The sequence below is a fragment of the Pipra filicauda genome, unplaced genomic scaffold (genome assembly GCF_003945595.2).
Source record: "Pipra filicauda isolate LSUMZ 115617 unplaced genomic scaffold, ASM394559v2 scaffold128_size5466820_pilon, whole genome shotgun sequence".
Classification (NCBI taxonomy): domain Eukaryota; kingdom Metazoa; phylum Chordata; class Aves; order Passeriformes; family Pipridae; genus Pipra; species Pipra filicauda.
The window spans coordinates 36,666-55,858 of record NW_024103751.1 but is presented as its reverse complement, the minus strand read 5'-3'; the positions used below and the strand labels follow the sequence as shown (position 1 = coordinate 55,858).

At 47.2% G+C, this 19,193-nt stretch overlaps 1 long non-coding RNA gene across 1 annotated transcript in view; it reads left to right on the top strand.

Moving 5' to 3' along the window:
* Positions 1-19,193, top strand: part of LOC120325205 — a 75,342-nt gene that overhangs the window by 43,836 nt on the left and 12,313 nt on the right. Inside the window, exon 3 of the long non-coding RNA XR_005567090.1 lies at positions 13,457-13,553. This is a non-coding gene — a long non-coding RNA (uncharacterized LOC120325205). The remainder of the gene's footprint in view (positions 1-13,456; positions 13,554-19,193) is intronic.

Genomic DNA, 19,193 nt, shown 5'->3' with positions numbered 1-19,193 from the left:
GCTTGGTTGCTGCTTTTATGTTTTAGTGTCCAAGGCGAGGTAGGCCCAGTGCTGGTTGCCATTTGAAGCATCTGGATCCTCGTGGCAGGGGTTGTGGGTTTGTCCTCCTCTCAATTGTTAGGACGGCTGAGGGAACAACCCTTTCGATGGAGTAAAATAAAAATTAGAGGATGACTGCAAACGAGTTCTGTAGGGTACTTGCTTGGGAAGCAGACAGTTGATTTCTTCTCCTGAGAGTTTTCAGACATTCTCCTGTGTTTGGCTTTGCTGGACAGTTTAAGGGAAAATGCTGAGAAAGATGAAATTTCCTACTCAGTCCTCCAAGTTCTTTCCCTGAAGCTTGAGGAAGGCTCCCTGGCAGGTCAGTGGCAGCTCCTGCAGTAGCGTGAAGGACTCATTTCCCTCTCCCCCACAAGGTCCCTGTCTCCAGACCCTGCTGTCACGGTACAGCTGTGCGAGTGGCAAAGTGCAGATGCTCATTTTTACGAGCTGGCCGAGCCTTCTGCTGCCCCCACTCTTTGGCAGAGGAGGCTGCAGTTCCACGCACGGCATCTGCCGGAGTGCCCGGGGGGGGCTGGCAGGGCAAGAAAGTGAGTTGTAAGGCCAAGAGGGAGGCAGTGGGGTGGTTCAGGCTGGATGCAGCCTCGGGAGGGCTTGGAGGCAGATCCTATCGCCTCTCCGTAGCTCCTGTTTTCCCTTCTTCTCCGTGCCTGTTTGTGTTTGTGTTGGATGTCCCAGCAAATCGTGCCCTCTGCAGATGGGCTTTGACCTTGGCTGCCTCCCAGCCTTGCTTTGCTGGGGCAGGTAGAGAGAGGAGTGATTTTTTTTTTTTTATTTTGAGACCAGCACTGAGCCCTGAAGCATTTTCTAAATGTGTTGAGGTCTGATTTAAGCCCACTACCTTCCTTTTTCCACTGATTTAAAAAAAAAAAAAAATTGTTAATTTATTTTCCCAGGGCTGTGGGAAACTGCACTTACTCGAGCTTGAGGTAACTTCAGCTGAGCTTGCTGATCCATCCCAAAGCTCCTGAGTTCAGAAAATAAAAATAAAACAGTGATAACAATCCCAGTGTGCCCCATGAGAGGCAGAACTGGGCAAATAGCAAAAGTTTGGGGAGGTTTTGATCTTGTACATTTGCGTGATTCATGGAAAATAAATGCACTACAACTTTAAGGCTTTGCCTGCAGCTAAATATAAGGGTGTGCTGGCTCCACCCTGCTACTCTGTTAGGGATACAGGCATTTATTTTTCTGGGGTGAGTTGTTGTTTTTTTTTTTTTGCTTTATATTTTGTCCCTTCTGTTTTATTTGTTTTTTTGGTGAAACTCCACCATGAAATAACCGACAGTTTAAGAGGGTGTCCCTGGAGCATGCAGGAGAGGTACCTCCTAACATTCTCCCGGTGGAAAGTTAAAGGATTGGAACTTAACCAAAATTCAACCCTCACGTAAGTGTTGCGCGCTGTTGTCCGATGGGGAGATGATGATGGCAGGGATGAAGCCTTGAGACAGCAAGTCTATTTTAACCTGGCTTTCCCGAGCCCCCAGCCTGCTTGATGTTAAGCCAGCAGCCAGGTTAGCCAGGGGAAGCTGAGCTCTGTGGCTTGGGCATGGTCAGCCCGTTATTTGTTTCCTAAATAATTTTTATTTTTTTTTTTAGGTGAAAACTCCGCGTGTCGGTAAAACTCAGAGAGGCGGCGGTGGCAGGGTGTGTTTTCAATCAGCATTTGCTCACTCTAAACTTAGTTTGTCTGGGACTTTCTGTTTTTGAAAGAGAAGTCGGTTCCATCTCCATTTTCTGTAATCATCTGCTTATTTTATTAGCTTTTTTCCAAAAGGCTGTGTTTCCCCTGGTGCCTGACCACCTGTTTTCTATGAGCTGCTGAAGGTCCGAGCTCTTCCTCCGCGTGTGCAGAGCAGATTTCTTTCAACAAGCCAAAAGAAACGACACAGCTATAGACTAAAAAGGGCAAAAAAACCCACATGCTGTGCTATTTTGGTAGTAGCAAATTATGCCTCCTACAAATTACCATTGGTTATGAACATTGTCCGTCTGTCTGGATGACAATGTCCTGCTTTCAGACCACTGCTAATACGTTTAGAATTAGGATAATACCCATTGAACTCCAAAGCAGCTCCTCTTTTCTGAACCCTGATTTATTCCTACCAGCAAATGTCACATGCAAGTGGAAGTTTTATGGCTGGATAATTCACAGACTGTTGGGCATCTTATTAGGAAGGACTCGCACTTTTTAAAAAATGACTTGAGTTTTTTCTTTTAGTATTGTAAAACTATCAGTTCTCTAGATTTTCTTTCTTGCTGGCTTTCTCTTTTCCTTTTTTCTTTTCTCCCCTCTTTTTCTTTTTTTTTTTCTCCTACTCTTTCCTTTCTTTTCCCCACCTTTTTTCTTTCCTTTCCCCGTTTTTTCCCCTTTTTCTTCCCCCTTTCCTTTCTCCTTTTTTCTTCCTTCCTTTTTTTCCCCCCTTTTTCTTCCCCCTTTCCTTTCTCCCCTTTCTTCCCCCTTTTTCTTCTCCCCTTTTCTTCCCTCCTTTTTCTCCCCCTTTTTCTTTCCTCATTTTTCTCCCTCCCTTTTTCTCCCCCTCCTTTCCTTCCTCACTTTTTCTTACACCCCTTTTCTCATCCCCTTCTTCTCATTCTTTCTCTCTTGCCTTGTTTTTCCATATTTTTTCTCTTTTATTTTTTTCACGTTCTTTATTACTTTTCCGCATGTTTTTCCCTTTTCCCTTTTTGCCTTTTTTTTTCTTAGTATTATTTTTGTTTATTTTTATCTTATTTTCTCTTTTTCTTTCATTCTTTCTGGCAAAGCACAAAGTCAGACTGAGGGTTTACTCACCTTTCAATCTTAGGTTCATGAACATCAGCTCTGAAATATCACTCTGAATCCACAGTGAGGACCGTGGTGCTGTAATTACAGTAAGAAATAGGTGAAATGTGATGCCTCCAGTATCACAAGCATATTCAGCATTTGATATGCCTTGCAGAGGTGATTCATGCCCATGTCTTGACCTGTGGTTGGTCTTTTTATGCAGTGTATAGTGAATGATGTTTCCAGATGTGACATTTCTTGGGAGCTCATGGGCAGGGGTGGGACCAAGGTGAAGCCCCTGGTCCTCCAGCTTGGCAGTGGGGTGTGTGTGTTTGTCTGTGTGTGCTGGGTGAATCCCAGCACAGAAAACCAAGGAGGCAGCTTTCTCCTCTGCCACAAGCCCTCTCTGGACCAGACTGCCCCTTGCAGCCCAGCAAGGGCAGGTTATGCCCTTTCCAACTGTGAGGCTCGAGAACAAATGGTGTCTTGTCCCAGTTTCATACCACCTGGGGTTTCCTTTCCAGTTTTCCTGAATCATCTTTTCCACAAATAGGACTGAAAGAAAGAGATGGGTGCAGGTTGCTTTTCTCCTTCCCTGCTGCCTGGCACATTCCTGTTAGAGAGTGTCTGGTTTGCATTTCTGCAGCATCTCTCTCCCATAACACATCTGTGCTTCCCCTCTCTGGGGTTTTCCATGCTGGTTTTCTGTGCCAAACAGAAGATGGAGGTGAGCTGCTTTGCTAACTGCCTGGGAGGAAAACAGTACTGTGGCCTCATTTCATGTTGGATGGATTCAGGCATTGCTCCAGAATGAATGCAGAGACCTGTTCCTTCCTTCTCTGCCTCCCATTTCTTTCTTGTCCTTTCTCTCCTTCTCCTCATCCTCCTCTGCTTCCTTTTTTTCTCCTCTTCTCCTCTCTTTCCTTCTCCTCCTCTCCTTTTTTCCTTCTCCTCCTCTCCTTTTTTCCTTCTCCTCCTCATCTTCTTCCTTCTGCCCTCTCCTCCCCTTCCTTCTGCCCTCTCCTTCCTCTCCACCCTCTCTTTCCTTCCCCTCCTTCCTCTCCTTCTCCTTCCTTTCTCTCCTCCTTTTCTATTCTTCATTTCTCTTCTTCCTTTCTCTTCTTCCTTCCTTTCTTTTGCAAGAAAGGTGTGTGAGGCCCCCATCACCGTGAAGGTGCTTGCAGAGGGCTCCGTGCACACGGGCCCACTTTAAACGGGCTTTTTATCCACTGCAGGATGAGTGCAGGGTTGGCTGGGCTGCATGCTCAGATGTTCAGGAGCTGCTTTAGATGGTGTTTCAGGCCATAAAACCCAAGAGCTGTGCCTGGGAAGACAGATTGCTGCCACAGAGTAAGCAAATCTATTGAAGCCGGGCAGCCAGGTAATTAACCACGTGTGTCTGTCTCCGTCCCTCTCATGCTTTCCTGGGCAGACTGAGAATGGCTTGAGCATTTAAAGTAAGTCCTGTGAGGAGTGCTTGAGGGAGTTGAGGTTATTTAGCCTGGAAAACAGGAGGCTCAGGGGGGATCTTCTCACTCCTAGAACTCCCTGGCAGGAGGGTGGAGCCAGGTGGGGGTAAGGTTCTGCTCCCACAGGATGAAAGGACATAGTCTCAAGCTGCACCAGGGGAGGTTCAGGTTGGACATTAGGAGGAATTTTATCACAGAAATGGTGATTAAATGTTGGAATGGACTACCCAGGGAGGTGGTGGAGTCCCCGCCCTGGAGGTGTCCAAGGAATGACTGGACATGGCACTCAGTGCTCTGGGTTGGGGGACAAGGTGGAGATCGGGCACAGGTTGGACTCTGATCTTGGAGGTCTTTTCCAACCTAATTGATCCTGTGGCTCTCTGATTGCTGCCCTCTCAAAGAGAGAGAGTTGATATGTGTAGATGGGAGATGCCTGCTACTTAAAATGAGGCCCATATGGATCCCATGGAGCTGGGACTGGCATGAAATGGCACTGAAACTTCTTCAGAACCTTTGTCATTCTGAGTGGGTCAATCCCCTGGAGTAGGAGTGAGTCCCCTCTCCTCTGTGTGGCTTTGGAGGAGCTGTGTAGTGATTGCTAGAATGTGGATGTGTAAATCCCTTCCTACAGGTCCCTGAACTCATGGCAATGGGTAGAAATTAAAGGCTGTTTTTGTGGAAGGATTGATGAGCTGCAGCTGATATTGCTCACTCACATACCTTTTCCATCTCCTAATGGAAGGGGTGCGGTGGCCACTGGCAAATTGAGTAAATGCTCTGTAGAGCACCTAAAAAGGGATGTGTGTGTGTGCTGCAGAGGGGGAGTGCACACTGATGTGAGTGTTAGCATTTCTAAGAAATGGTGATTCTCCTTTGGAAAGCCTGAGTGAACACCACTTCCCGGGAGCTGCCTAATTTAAGTCATCTTTGCTCTGTTTTGTTCTATCCATTATTTTGAGCTGTCAACATTAAGTGCCACAAAGACTCTGTGAGACACTTCTTTCTGCTTGCCTCTAATAATCCCAGAAACAGTCTCTGGTCTCTTTGTCTGGGGCACTCTCTGATGGCTCTCAGTGCTCAGTTTTCTGGAGAGGAGCCACTTTGTGGAACAGTAAGACAATCAGTGAGGCAGTACCTCAAGTCTCCTGCCCTTGAAGAGGCAGGGGAGGAACAAGGTGGAACTGTGTTTTGGCCATCATAGTTAATGACTTCTAAGAAAAGGTTTGGTGGCAGCTCAACAAAGGTGATCCTGGCTTGAAAAAATAGAAGCTTGCATTTAATTTGCTCCAAAATTTGTTGGGGTTTAGCATGATCTTTGGTGCTATAGGAGAACAATAAGATCTGGTGTTCAGGTCTGGATTAGGACTTGGAGTCTGAGTCCAACAGGAAGGTCCAAGCCTTGTTTGTCAAGGCCAGGATGAAGCCCAGCAGAGATGAGTGTTGCCTGGCTTTCTTGGCTTTTTGAGGAGCTGGTAGGATCCATGGATGGGTCTTTATATGAATACCAGATCCACTAAAGAAAAGGACGGTGGAACACCAGAGACCTGTCAGTGAGGTGGATCCATCCTTGGCAGCCCTGAACTGCACAAATATCTCCTGTGTGTCCTTGGGGATGCCTGCTTTGGGCTGGGGGTGAACCAGAAGGCTTCTTGAGGATTATTTGAGTACTTTGATGCTTTAGCCTTCGTGTCTTCCTTCAGGCCTGGGTAAAGCATCCCATGCCTAACTCAGCACAGACTTGGGGGAACTCTACGCTGGTATCTTAATCCTCGTCTCTTACTGAGGTGGAGAAACAGCAAGTGCCTCCTCCATTGCCCAAAATATCTCAAAATATCCAGCATTCCATGTGATGCCATACTGATTTTGTGCTAAACTTTCCTTATCCTACTCATGCTGCTGCCTTCAGCTTTGCCCATCTCCTGCCCCTTGTGCCATTGGTCCAGGTCTGCCCTCCCAGTCGGACACCAGTCTGCTTGGAAAATTCTCTTTTTCAAGGGATCACAAGGCAGCTAAAAGTACCCTAATTACAACTAATGGTACCCCAACAGTGCTGCACTGGGGGTTAGAAGACTATTTCTATTTGTTGGTTAAGAATGGCTCTGTGATAACCTTTTCCTAGGGATTTTAGGGAGAAAAAAGGCATAAAGATGGAGTTTGATGTGTTTCTGAGGAACTCCTTCATGCATTGCCTGTGGTTGCTTTCTCGTTCAACCCTTTGGCCCTGGATGTGACATGACACAGAAAGGCACCAAGACTGCATGGTGGCAGGAGTGAGGGGTGGCTCAGAAAGCAGGTGAAGAAGGCTGGTATTTCAGCTTTTCTATAAGTGCATGAAGATATAAGACTATATGGTGGTAACTATTTGTTCGTGCATTAAAATACATAAATAGCGAGGAGAAAAATAACTTTCCAAGTAAGTTTTACAAGAAGAAGTAAGTTTGATTTTTAAATTTTTTGCTATGGATACAGAAGCACTGGATGATTGCTTCTGAATCTATTTAATCTTGAAACTTGATCCTTATAGCGGCCACTGTCAGGGGCTGTTTTGCATTGGTTTTATGTTGACTGATGCTGCATTTCATCTGCCATTGCACTGCTCAGTCCCTCTGCCTGCTGATTGGCTTTCTTGAGTCCTGTTGGAGTGTCTGATGGGTTTTTGTGGCCTCGAAGCCTTATTCAACTCTGCGTTAAGGCAGCAGCTTTAGTAATGAAAAATGAGTTTTTAAATGCTATTTATACAAAAAAGCTGTTGGTGTAACATGATTTTTGCTCAGTCCCATATGGCTGGGGTTGTCCTGGGCTCATTAAAAAACCCACTTAAAGTGTGCTTTGCCTCTGAGGATGTCTCACAGATATCCCCTTGATGTTAGCATGGCCCTTGGATACACCTAGGTGCTTTCCATGTAGTCTCAGGTCTGGGACTGGGAGGAAAGCTAAAAATCTGAGGAAAGTTGTTGTGACAAAATCTAGGCTTGTTTAGCCCATATGGTTGTGGAAAGAAAAGTTGCAAAATGGACCCCTGAGCAGTCCCAAAGGAAAAGAAAAAAAAAAACCTCAGTGTGTTTCGAAGAAGGGAAATAAAGGACTGAGCTTGAAGTGTTGAAGGCGATCTCACGGCTTTGGGATGGCGTGAGCAGTCAGTGTGGCAGCCTTTCCTCCTGCTCTGGGTGGGGCTGGCACTGAGATGGAACTGTGGCTGAGGACAGAACTCGCCCTCTGGCTTTTCTTCGGATGCGAGGAAGGTGGATTGTTTTCCAGCGATGAAATTCCCTATTGAAAAAATTGAATGCTTCCTTCTCGCTCCTGTGAATGGGACGCCTGGGAAGCAGAGCACGCTGGTTCCAATTACCAGCACAGCAAGGCCAAGTGCTGCAGTCAGTCAGGAATTTATACCTTTTCATACCTATTTGAAGAGATAAAACCTCTTTTTTTTTTTTATTATTAGTTCTTTTTTTATTATTATTATTTTTTCTTTTTCCATGTATGTAATGAATTCAAAACAGGAGCCCAGCCAGCCAAGCTGCTTTTGATTCATTCCCATATTAATATTTTATGTCTGAATATGTGTCTCATCACTCAAATTAGTCAAACTTGCTACCTCAGTTGAGCCCAAAGAAATGGTCCCAAGGAATGCAGGTTTTTTTGATGGACCAGAGGGCTGTAACTCCTCTGGTCTGGAAACAGTCTGGGAGAGCTGGGGTGTTCAACCTGGAGAAGAGAAGGCTCCAGGGAGACCTTATTGTGGCCTTTTGGTAGTCAAAAGGGGCTTGTAAGAAAGATGGGGACACAGTTTTTAGTAGGACCTGTTGTGATAGGACAGAGGGTTTAAATTAAGAGGGGACATTCAGACTAGATAGAAGGAAGAAATTCTTGGCTGTGAGGGTGGTGAGGCCCTGGCACTGGTTGCCCAAAGGAGCTATGGCTGATCCTGGATCCCTGGAAGTGTCCAAGGCCAGGTTGGACAGGGCTTGGAGCAACCTGGTCTGGTAGAAGGTGTCTGAAATCCCTTCTCTCCAGACCTTTCCCTGCCTGTCCCTGCCCTGCCTGCCTGTCCCAGTTTTCAGGCTATGCTGGATGGAGCCGGTGTGAGTTGTGACTGCAGATGGGCCTGTAGGCTCCAGCTTTACATGAAGCTTTCTGCAGATAACTGGCAGAGCACAAAGACCTCATTGAGGTGGCTGGTTTGTCTACAAGTGCACACCCCTTCCAGGGCACGCTTGACGTAAGTGGTGCTGCTTCAGGACCAGGCTATTGCATCCCTTCCTGTTGATATTTAAAATAAGAGCATGCATCTCTGTTATTGTTTGCATCCCAGCGTTGCCTACAGGTCTTCAAACAGGATCCCAGCTGTCCTGCAGGGTTGCACAAAGCCTCGACAGAGCCAAAGCTTGCCCTGCAGACAAGTCTTAGAACAGGGGGCAGAATTACAGAATCACAGGGTCTTTTAGGCTGGAAAAGCCCTCCAAGATCATCAAGTCCAACTGTTCCCCAGCACTGCCAAGGCCACCACTAAACCATGTCCTCAAGTCCCACATCCACATGGCTTTTAAATCCCTCCAGGGATGGGGACTCCACCACTGCCCTGGACAGCTGTGCCAGGGCTGGACGATCCTTTTGGTGAAGAAAATTCTCCCAATATCCAACTTAAACCTCCCCTGGTGCAATTTGAGGCCTTTTCCTCTTGTCCTCTCCTTGTTCCCTGTGAGAAGAGACCGACCTCCACTTAGCTACAATATCCTGTCAGGGGGCTGGAGAGCCCAAGAAGGTCCCCCTGAGCCTCCTTTTCTCCAGGGTCAAATGTAAGTAGCTGGAGGAGAACGAAGAAGTTGTGATCCTGAATAGGCTGTGGGAGATGCAGAGATCCCACCACACACAAAGTAGCTTACAATATAAGGAAATGTTGCATATACATCTGTATGATTACAAAAGATTCCCATTTTACAGTAGTTCTTTGGGAGCACACGGTCATTAGGAGTGAGCTGGAGTGGGAACACCTGGAGGGGCAGAGTTAAGGATGATTATGCAGCCCAGCCCCAGCTTTTCTTTACTTTGGGGAGCTACACAGCATAATTTTGTCATAGATTTATGAACAGCTAATTGTCATAGAGTTTGATGTGCAAATAAAGCCATATAAATATCAAGAGAAAGACTTAAAGCTGTGCTCTCCACTGTCATGCTACAATCCTTGCTTTTCTGGTCAGTCTAATCTACTGGATTACTCCTTTCATCATCTTGTGTTTTGGAGACCTGGTGTCCCTTTCAAAGAACACCTGTCAGACGTATATTGATTAGTTAATTTTTCTGCATGGTATGTAAACACAAGGGTGGAGAACTCAAAGCCCTGGGGACCCAGTGAGGTGTGTGGCCAAGCAATTATTTTGGGCTAATGCAGAGATGTGGGCTGTGCTTGGTCTATAAAGGCAAGAAACAGGTTTCCTACCAGAGATAGTCCATTTATGCTGAGGACTGAACAGAAATTTTCTTTATGTGGGTAACAGAACATCTGTCAGAGTCAACGTTGAGATAGCACTTCCAAACTGAGCTTTCTGGATCAAGAGTGCTACCAGCAGTGGTGCTGAAGGGTGTTTAAATTTAGTTTTTAATTCAGAAGATTAAGCTTAAGTAGTTTAAAAGTGGGAGAAAGTGTGGACAGAGTCAATATTTTTATTTTGAAGGAAAATTGGGACTAGGGATGGAGAGCTAGGACAAGGGGAATGGTGTCCCACTGCCAGAGGGCAGGGTTAGATGGGATATTGGGAAGGAATTGTTGTCTGTGAGGGTGGTGAGGCCCTGGCACAGGTTGCCCAGAGAAGCTGTGGCTGCCTCTGGATCCCTGGAAGTGTCCAAGGCCAGGTTGGACGGGGCTTGGAGCAACCTGGTCTAGTGGAAGGTGTCCCTGCCCATGGGGTGGAACTGGATGGTCTTTAAGGTCCCTTCCAACCCAAACCATTCAGTGATTCTGTGATTCATGTAATTATTCACTGGACTGCAGGTGGGTACTGAGGGCTTTTCAAAAAAAGCACATCGTTAATCCCTACCTGCCCAGCCAAATCATCACAGAAATGCCTCGAGGAGAAAGGGAAATGGCATTCATAGTCAGCTGGGGGTCTGGTGAAAGACCATATATCACGGGATTGTCAGTGAAGTCACGGCACTGGCAACACTGAACTAAGGGTTTTTTGCTGGGGCTCGTGTTTTCTTGGCCTCGCTCAATAAAATAAAACCTGCCAAAGCTGCAGCAGCAGCAGCAGAGAGCCCCCGTCTATCTGTTCTCACACTCCCAGCCGCTTCTGCCTGAATTATTCATGTTCGGTAAGTGATCTGCAAACAGCTCCTGTGATCTCCCTGTGATCTGTGGGTATGTGGGACTCACCCCTGCTTAGGTCAGGGCATTTTCTTGTTTCCTTCCCCGAGGCAGGGAGTCTGTGGGAATCTCCGGATTCCTCACCGCCCTCCTTCTGATTAACCGGGGCCCCGCGTGTTTATTGTTTGCGTGGTATGATTTGTTCAGCTGTCCCAGGCGCATGGTGTTATCAGTGGATAAGTAAGGAGACTCCCTGTGAACATCTGTAGTTGTTGCCTGACAAATCCTGTTGTATAAATAGCATTAGGGAGCTGCAGAGGCTCTTGTAGGGTAAATACCCTTGTGACTCAAGGCAGCACTGCCAGCCTCTCACCCAGCTTTTCACCTGCGCGTGCATCTCAATAGAGGTTTACTGGGCAGTTTTTTATATGTATAAAACATATATATATATGTTGAAGATGTGTATTTAAGATGTCCCAGCTCATTGCAAGGGGTTTGGACTGGATCACCACCCTAGTTTGGTCCTCCAGCTGGGTTTCTTTCAGTTTGTTTTTTTAGTTTAAAGGCCTTTTCCAACCCAAATTATTCTGATTCTGTGATTCCAATGTATGTGTATGTATGTTTTATGTATTTGCCTGTTTCCCACAAGCTCTTCTCTGTCTTTTATTTCAAATTTTAATATTTTCTTCTGATTTGGGCATAGAAAGATGTTGACAAAACTAGTGAGAAGGGCAGTTTGTGGTCAGGTAGTGGGCAGGCGTTCTGTGTACTTTGCTATCCATGTCATTAATGAAATGGGTTGTGTGCCTCTTCCAACATACCCAGCCCAGGTACATCTTGGATCTGCCACTCCAGTGTCATCTACTTGATCCCAGCGTAATGCAATAAACCACTCTGTATTTTGGGATGCGGACTGGAATGCTTCGGGAACCCATTTCCAAGTGGAGCTGATGACCTGAGCTCTGATTCCCAGGTCCCCTGCCCCAGCTGAAGGAGTTTTTTTCACCCAGCTCTGGTGAAAAAAAGTGTCATTTATGTTACCTGCTTCTGTATACTAACCCTGAGGAATACCTGTGACTTGCCTAGGATATCCCTCTCCTGTGGCATCACTGGGATACAGCAGTGAGTTTGTTAAAATGTCCTGTCTCTCTGCATTCTGGAAAGAGGATTTTCTATTAAACCTTAGGGAAATTACTGGCCTTGTTAACTAGTGTAGAAGTAATGAACCACAGCAGGGTGGCTCGAGAGATTTGGGCCCTCGCTTTGTAAGGCTGCATTGTTTCTTCAAATGAGAGAAATAATTTAAGCAAACAAACGAACAAAGAATTTCTGGAAATTAAAGTACGGTACAAATGGGATGATTTGATCATCCTCTGTTTAATAGGAGCAGTGCAGCGAACAATTGCGTGGTCGACCTCAGAAATTTATCCATGGTAACCAGTCACAGGAGAGAAAAATAGACAGCCTGCCACCAACTTGGTATTAAAGTTCTATTTTCCGTTTTTTCCACGGTTGTGGGCCAGTCAGGGACTTTCCATGAGCAGTCAGCACAGCAGAAATCCCCTTCTGCTCCCTAGCAGACACTGCTGCTGGGCAAGGAAAGGTCTGATGCTGGTTTTGTACTGGTTTTGGCTTTAGTGGGTTTTGGTTACAGTTTTCAGTGGGATCAGGCTGGAGCAGACCCTCCCTGCCAAATGCATCCTGCTGGGCCAGGGCTATCAATAGAATGGTTTGGGTTGGGAGGGACCCTAAAGATGATCCAGTTTCACCCTCTGCCATGGGCAGGGACACCTTTCACTAGACCAAGTTGCTCCAAGCCCTGTCCACCCTGTGACTGAGGCATGCTTGTGGTGGAGTCTGGTGGAGGAACCTCATCTCTGGCTTCATCATCTCTACAAGGTGCTGGGTGTTAAATCCTCTATGGGATTTGGGGTCTGTGCAAGCCCTGCATGATCCCTGTGGCTTTGGGCGGGTTTTGCAAGAGCCCAGAGGAAGGACAGAAAGACTCTGGCAGGCTGGAGTTCATCCAGAAATAAATAAACCAGAAATACTGGGCCTTCGGGCTCAAATGGTCTGTTCCTCAAAAGACAATTTTGGAAGGGATCACTGTGCTTTTGTTCTTCCATTAGGCAGCTGAGGAGAGAGCATTGTTTTCCTCCCCTCATCCGTTCCCCTTTTAGGGAAAGAAGGAGGACTTGGCCGCTGTGAGCCAAGCATCTCAGGGGACCTCCCAAAACAAAGGGCTGTGTGGAGGAGTCATCCTGTCCCCGTCGTCATCCTCTTCCCTGCCTTCACCCTGCACTTGGCACGGCCGTACCCGCCCGGGGCTGTCGTGCCGCGCGTCACTGCCAGCCGGGCAGGGAGCTCCGAGGGGTGTTCCTCGCCCTCCTCCCTGGAAACACGGATAACTCCTCTTATCTCCAGGTTTATCGCTTCCCGTAGACTTGCCAAGGCAACCCTGGGCTTTGCCTTGTGCCAGGAAGGTGTGTGAGCTCTGGGGTGGTGTTGGCGGCGTAACGTGTCCAGGTGTGGTGTCTTGGATAACTCAGTGCTCCCCAGGAACGTCATTGAGATGTTCCTGGATGTGGATTGAAGCTCCATGGGCACATCCATGCCGGTGTAATTTTTCTCCTATGTGCTGAAGGCATCCATCCTGGATCTGCAGAGGGTTGGAGAGCATCTCAGCCATGGTCTGCGTGACCCTTGAGTTAGTTCCCTGTACAGGACAATGGGGCTGGCACATGGAGCTGGAATGTTTTTGGTTTGGTTTTTTTTTTTTTTTTTTTTTAATTATAGGTTGTGTAGGGGTTTTTTGATAAATACTGGACTAAGACCAACCTATCTTATTTTGCCCAGGCTCCAAGACTGACCCTGCTGAGAGCCCCTGAGATATTGAACTCTATGAGCGGAGACCACTTGACTGCACTCAGCACCTTTCAGGACCAGGCCCTAGGTAATTATTCTAATTCTCTGCCTGGATGATGGGTGAAATTTGATGTTCTGGGTTATGCAGACTGTCTGAAATGACATTTCTAGTTGTTTATCCCATGAATCTTTGTCTGGTTTTTTTCCTACTGAAGGTTGTCACTCTAGATTAGTATCTTGACACTACAATAATACCACTGATCCCTCAGAAATAAAAGAGTATATCTACTTTGTTTCCAGAGGAGGAGTCAGAATGGTTTGGGTTGGAAGGGAATTTAAAGGCCATCTAGTCCAACTCCCCTGCCATAGGCAGGGAGACACCTTCCACTGGACCAGCTTGCTCCAAGCCCCATCCAACCTGACTCGAATGTTTCCAGGGATGGGGCATCCACCATGTTTCTGGGAAACCAGAACTGCTGGATCACCATTCTGGTAATGGTCCCCAGCTCTTCTGCTTGGAAAGCTCTCCTGAAGTTAACTCGCAGAAAGCTGTAAAAGCAAAGAAACAAGCACAACAAAAAGTTTTCACTCCCATCAGGAGCAATCGAAGGCTTGCAATAGCAATATTCATTGGCAAGGATGCTTGTTCAGGTCAGACTTCTAAGAAGTGCTCAAAACCTACAGGTTCAGGAGCCTGCTTTTAAAAATAGATCCAGCATCTGTTTTCTGCAGAAAAATAAGTTGTGAAAATCTTACTTATCTTGGTTTACAGTAGCTGCATTCTTTCCTCCAAAGCTGGCATCACTGTTGAGAAACTTTCACTTTGAGAAACTTTCAGTCCTTGCTCCAAAGATAGGTGGAAATCAAAGAACCTAGGACCAAACACTGTTCTGCTCTGCATCCCCATGGAGGTGCAGTGTCAGCCTCGTGCTTTTCCTGAGGCGCATGGGCAGGATTTGACCCAAGATTCATTTTTTCTATCCCAGCAAGACCCACTCAAACTCAGAGCATGAGCTCTAGAGGCGAGGATCTCAGGGGTGAGTTTTGAGAGGAGTAAGGAGGAAGCCAGCAGGATGCTGTGGAGGTTACTCTGCAGCACTAAGGGTGAAGGATTTCCTGTAGGGTTGGTTTCCTGAGCGCATTGATATTCCATATGAAATTGTCTATGCCAATAAAAGTATCAGTCAACAGAGGGTTATAATTTTTAACCCTGTCTGCTGAGTTCCCCCCCCCCTCCCCCCCCTAGTTAATAAAAAACAGATTTGCACTGATTTCAGCAGAGGTTAAAGCCCAGCTCCCAAGATCAGGATGGCATGAGGGCAGATGGTGTGTCACTGGCTGCTCTCCCAGAGCATCCTCTCTCCGTGTGGGAACAGAGGGCTTTTCTCCATCCCTTACAGCTCTGTATGGTGACATTTCAGGATCCAGGCCTGAGGACTTTGACTGGGTTGTTTCCTGTTTTGACAATCTCCATTTCAAATACTCTATACACAGCATTGTGCAGGGAATTAAAACAAACCACAACCTGTATCCTTCTCTTGAATATTGTGGTGGGGAGCTAAGCTCAGGTTTCCAGTGGGGAGGGAGAAGACATGGATGGTGAAACAGGCTCAGAAAGTGGAGAGGAAAATGAAGAATGAGAAACAAGAAATATGTTCACCCTCAGAGCTGCAGTATGATACTTTTCCCCATCCACTCAGTATTTGTAGGGATGGGGTGCTTCCTCGGTGCTGAAACTCATATGCTTTGTGTTTAAACTGCTGCTGTCAAAGCTTGGAGAGTAACTAAAACAAAAAGGTCTCAGGTCAAGTGGATGTTTTCCAATTGACCGGAGCGCAGTATAAATCCTGGGGAAGGAAATAACCCAACAAACATCCACCAGTCCTGTGTCTGCATCCCCTCTTCCAGTGCTGGCTGCTGGTGGCAGGTCCTACAAGGACGCGCAATCCCGTGGCAGAGTCAGGCAGGCTCAGCATCCTGAAACATTCTTCAGGCATCCCCTTTCACAGTATATATTTTTTCGCGCGAATTTAACGGTATCAGATCCAGGTTTGATCTGGGTCAGCGATTAGGAGGATCAAGGGGTTGCTTCAGGTGAGTGTGGTAGGAGAGAAAACGCCTGCCTGTCGAGGACCTTGGGGTTGAAGCTCATCCTGAACCCCTGCGAACGCATCTTCAGCTGAAGGCTGATATTTGCAAGCTCGGGGGATTTGGGCGGGTGGCACTCACGGGGAGCGTCAAAGCAAACGTGTCTCTGCCGCTGCTTCGCGTCGTCCCTCGCACAGTCCCCCCCGAGGTTTTTGGTGTGGCCAAGTGCTCTTCGACGTGTTGTAACCTGAAGATAGGGATTAGATAAAGGCAAAGTGTTCTGGGAGCTTTGCCAAGCCAAAGGCACTGAATTATTGAGAGATCCGTGTCTCGATAACGGATTTATGCTCTATAACAACTTCTGAGAGAAAACATGGTGTTTGCAGGGGCAGATTGGGACAGTCCTAAGAAATGGAGCTCTCCTTTTTGAATTGCATTGCTTTTATTATTATTATTATTTTAATAATAATAATATTTCTGCAGTGAAGCCATATATGAGAATATTATTTGTGTAGGAAGTGGAAATGAATCTGAAATGATCAGTGTATTTTTTAAAGGCACTTTACAAGTCACTTGGCATTGGAAAAGGTACAACTATCCATCAAAGCAAGGCTTGGGGATAAAATAATTAGAAATCACACAACCATAGCAAAGGAAGATTAGTGCTAAAATTAGAAGCCATAAAGTTGTTTTTAGATTAGGCTGGAATCTGGGCAGGCTGCTTTATTGTACTGTGTTACTTTAAAAAATGCAAGGTGAGAGGTGTGAATTGTCTGCATTTGGTTGTGTTGCAGTGGAAACGCTGTTGTGAGTGTTAGGTGGGATGATCTATGAGATGATTTTCAGGGAAATCCTTGGGGGATGGAAGTGAAGATTTTTGGGAAAGGTCATTAACCCTTCCAGCCTGCGCAGTGGATTTTTAGGTGAGACACAGCGTGCGCTGAACTGAGCCCACCCTTTAGTCCGGAGGTTCATCTGCCGGGGCCGAGCAAAGCTTGGACAGTGGCAGTGAGGTCCCCAGGATGTAGGTTTGTTTAGAGTGACCTTCTCTTAGGTGGATTGCCTACCAAGGCTGATGAGCTCCACCTGCCCAGGGGGCCGGGAATCGAACCCGGGTCGCAGAGGTGAGAGTCAGGCACTCTAACCACTAGACCACAAGGGGATGGAAGTACAATCCCTTGTGAAAGACGACCAACTGCTAAAGGAGCTGCGTTTGGTGCTGAGCTCTTCTCCCGAAGGATACCCATAAGGTTGGTTTGTTCCTGGTTTTGTTTTGGGGTTCTAGTGGCCAGATACCCATGCTGCATCCAGAAGAATGTGGTGGGATGGCTGGATGAGGAAGGGTCTGCACCTTGGTCACAGGTGTGAGCAGGGGCCAGATAGCAACATCAGATGGGCATAGCCCATGGAGCTTCATCACTTCATTTGTCTGCTGGAACTGCTTGTTGGTGAACAGGAATGAATCCTCTATCAGAGGCAAACACAAAAATGATCAGTGGACAGGCTGGGAGAGCTGGGGCTGTTCAGCATGGAGAAGAGAAGGCTCTGGGGAGACTTTAGAGCCCCTTCCAGTGCTTAAAGGGCCTCCAAGAGAGCTGGAGAGGGACTTTGGAGCAATAGAACACAGGAAAATGGTTTTACAGCAAGAGGGTAGATTCAGAAAAGGTAGAAGGAACAAATTGTTAGTGATGAGACATGGGCACAGGTTGCCCACAGAGGTGTATGTTCCATGTATAAATGCCTTCAGGAAAAAGTGTCTTGATACTAGGAGGCCTTCTGATGTAGCTAGAAAGGCATAACATGAGCAAAAATTAGAGGACAAGGTCAGGCACATCCACATGTTTTCACTGTGGAGGATGCCAAGCAGAGGTCCCTGTCACCCTCAGGAAGGTGACTTCTTCAGTGCTGGTGCCTTTAAATGGGGAGTGGGGGATTCCTGGGAGAGAAACCCGAACTTTGTGGGATGTGCTGCCTAAATGTGGACACGATGAGGTGGAGCCCTTCACCTGGTCCCACCAGAGGTACCAAATGAGAGGGTCTCAGGTTCCCCACTGGCCAGGAGGCACCGGCGCCCCTGCGACCACCCGCAGCATCTTGTTGGCACACGCGTTTCCCGGTGCCTGCAGGGGGAAAGTGGAGTTGAGCAGACTGCCTGCTCCCCCCAGGATGCTCCCCGCTGTGCCTCCAGCTCAGTGAGAGCAGGACAACTCCTCGCCGACTCTTTGTAGCCCGAGAACAGAGCGTTGGAAAAGTCCGGCAGCTGGGGAACTTTACTAATTCCAACTAATGACTCCAAAATACTGACTGAGGGGAACAATTGCACATCATCAAAAGGCACAGACAAAAGAAAAGCACTGTATTGTAATAGCAAACCGAGCTGAATTTGGTCTGATGGAGCACCTTTCATATTCCAAGCATTTCAAAGCCCTTTGCAGAGTAATGAGCTGCATGCTGACAGCAGGCCCCGTGGACCAGGCTTTATGTGCCCAACAATAGCTGGCACAGTTGCTGGCAGAGGACCTGCTTGTGGTGGGAGAGGGGATGGTGGCTGGGATGCTGGGGTTATCCTGTACTTTCCTGATTTTTTTTCAGTGCTGTTGGATCTCTAGCTGGCATTTGGACGGGCACTGGAGGTGATAGGGCAAGACTTGTTGGCCTTTCAGTACTTAAAGGGGGCTTAGAAGAAGACAGACTTTTTTAGTAGGGTCTGTAGTGATAGGACAAGGGGTGATGGTTTTAAATTACAAGCAGGGAGATTCAAAGTAGATATGATGAAGAAATTATTTATGATAAGGGTGGTGAGGCACTGGCATGGAAAAGCTGTGGCTGCCCCATCCCTGGAATTGTCCAAGGCCAGGTTGGATGGAGCTTGAAGCAACCTGGGATAGTGGAAAGTGTCCCTGCCCATGGCAGGGGCTTGAAACCAGATGATCTTTAGTCCCTTCCAACACAAATCATTTTAGGATTCTGTTCAACAGGGGTGGACAAACATGCTCTGACACATATGAGAATCCCTTGGCACAGCTGAGAGTAGACCTCAGTCTTCCAGGTCACCATCTGGTCCTCTAATCTTGTGGTCCCCGTGACAGTTTCACGAAGGCCCACGTACAACTTCAGCTCTTTAATTTTAGCTGAGCCAGAATAGCATTGGTGCAGCTGTGGGAACAGATATCTTAGTCCTGCAACTATTTCTGTGGCAGGGAAGCTTCTTGTCCATTTGCGAGGAGAGGAAAAGGTTAATTTCATATTTTTTTTCCTTTTTTCTTTTCTTTTTTTTTTTCCAAAGAGGAAATAAATGTACCTACCCCACCCTAAGGGGACAGCACAAATCTGTCAGCCCTTGGCGGGTGGGGGCAGGCAGCTGGGCTGCATTAAGGAAGTCACCCTGGGGAGGGAAGGGGTTGGGGGCATGGGTGGGGGGCCTTGGCTGCCTGCCCAGAGCTGCAGGCAGAGAGGGGAATGCTGTACTGGGCCATATTTTAAGAGACCAGGCTCTAATGCTGTCTGCAGAGCCATAGAAGCACAGAATGGTTTGAGTTGGAAGGGACCATCCAGTTCCACCATCCTGTCATGGGCAGGGACACCTTTCACTAGACAGGTTGCTCCAAACCCCATCCAACCTGGCCTTGGACACTTCCAG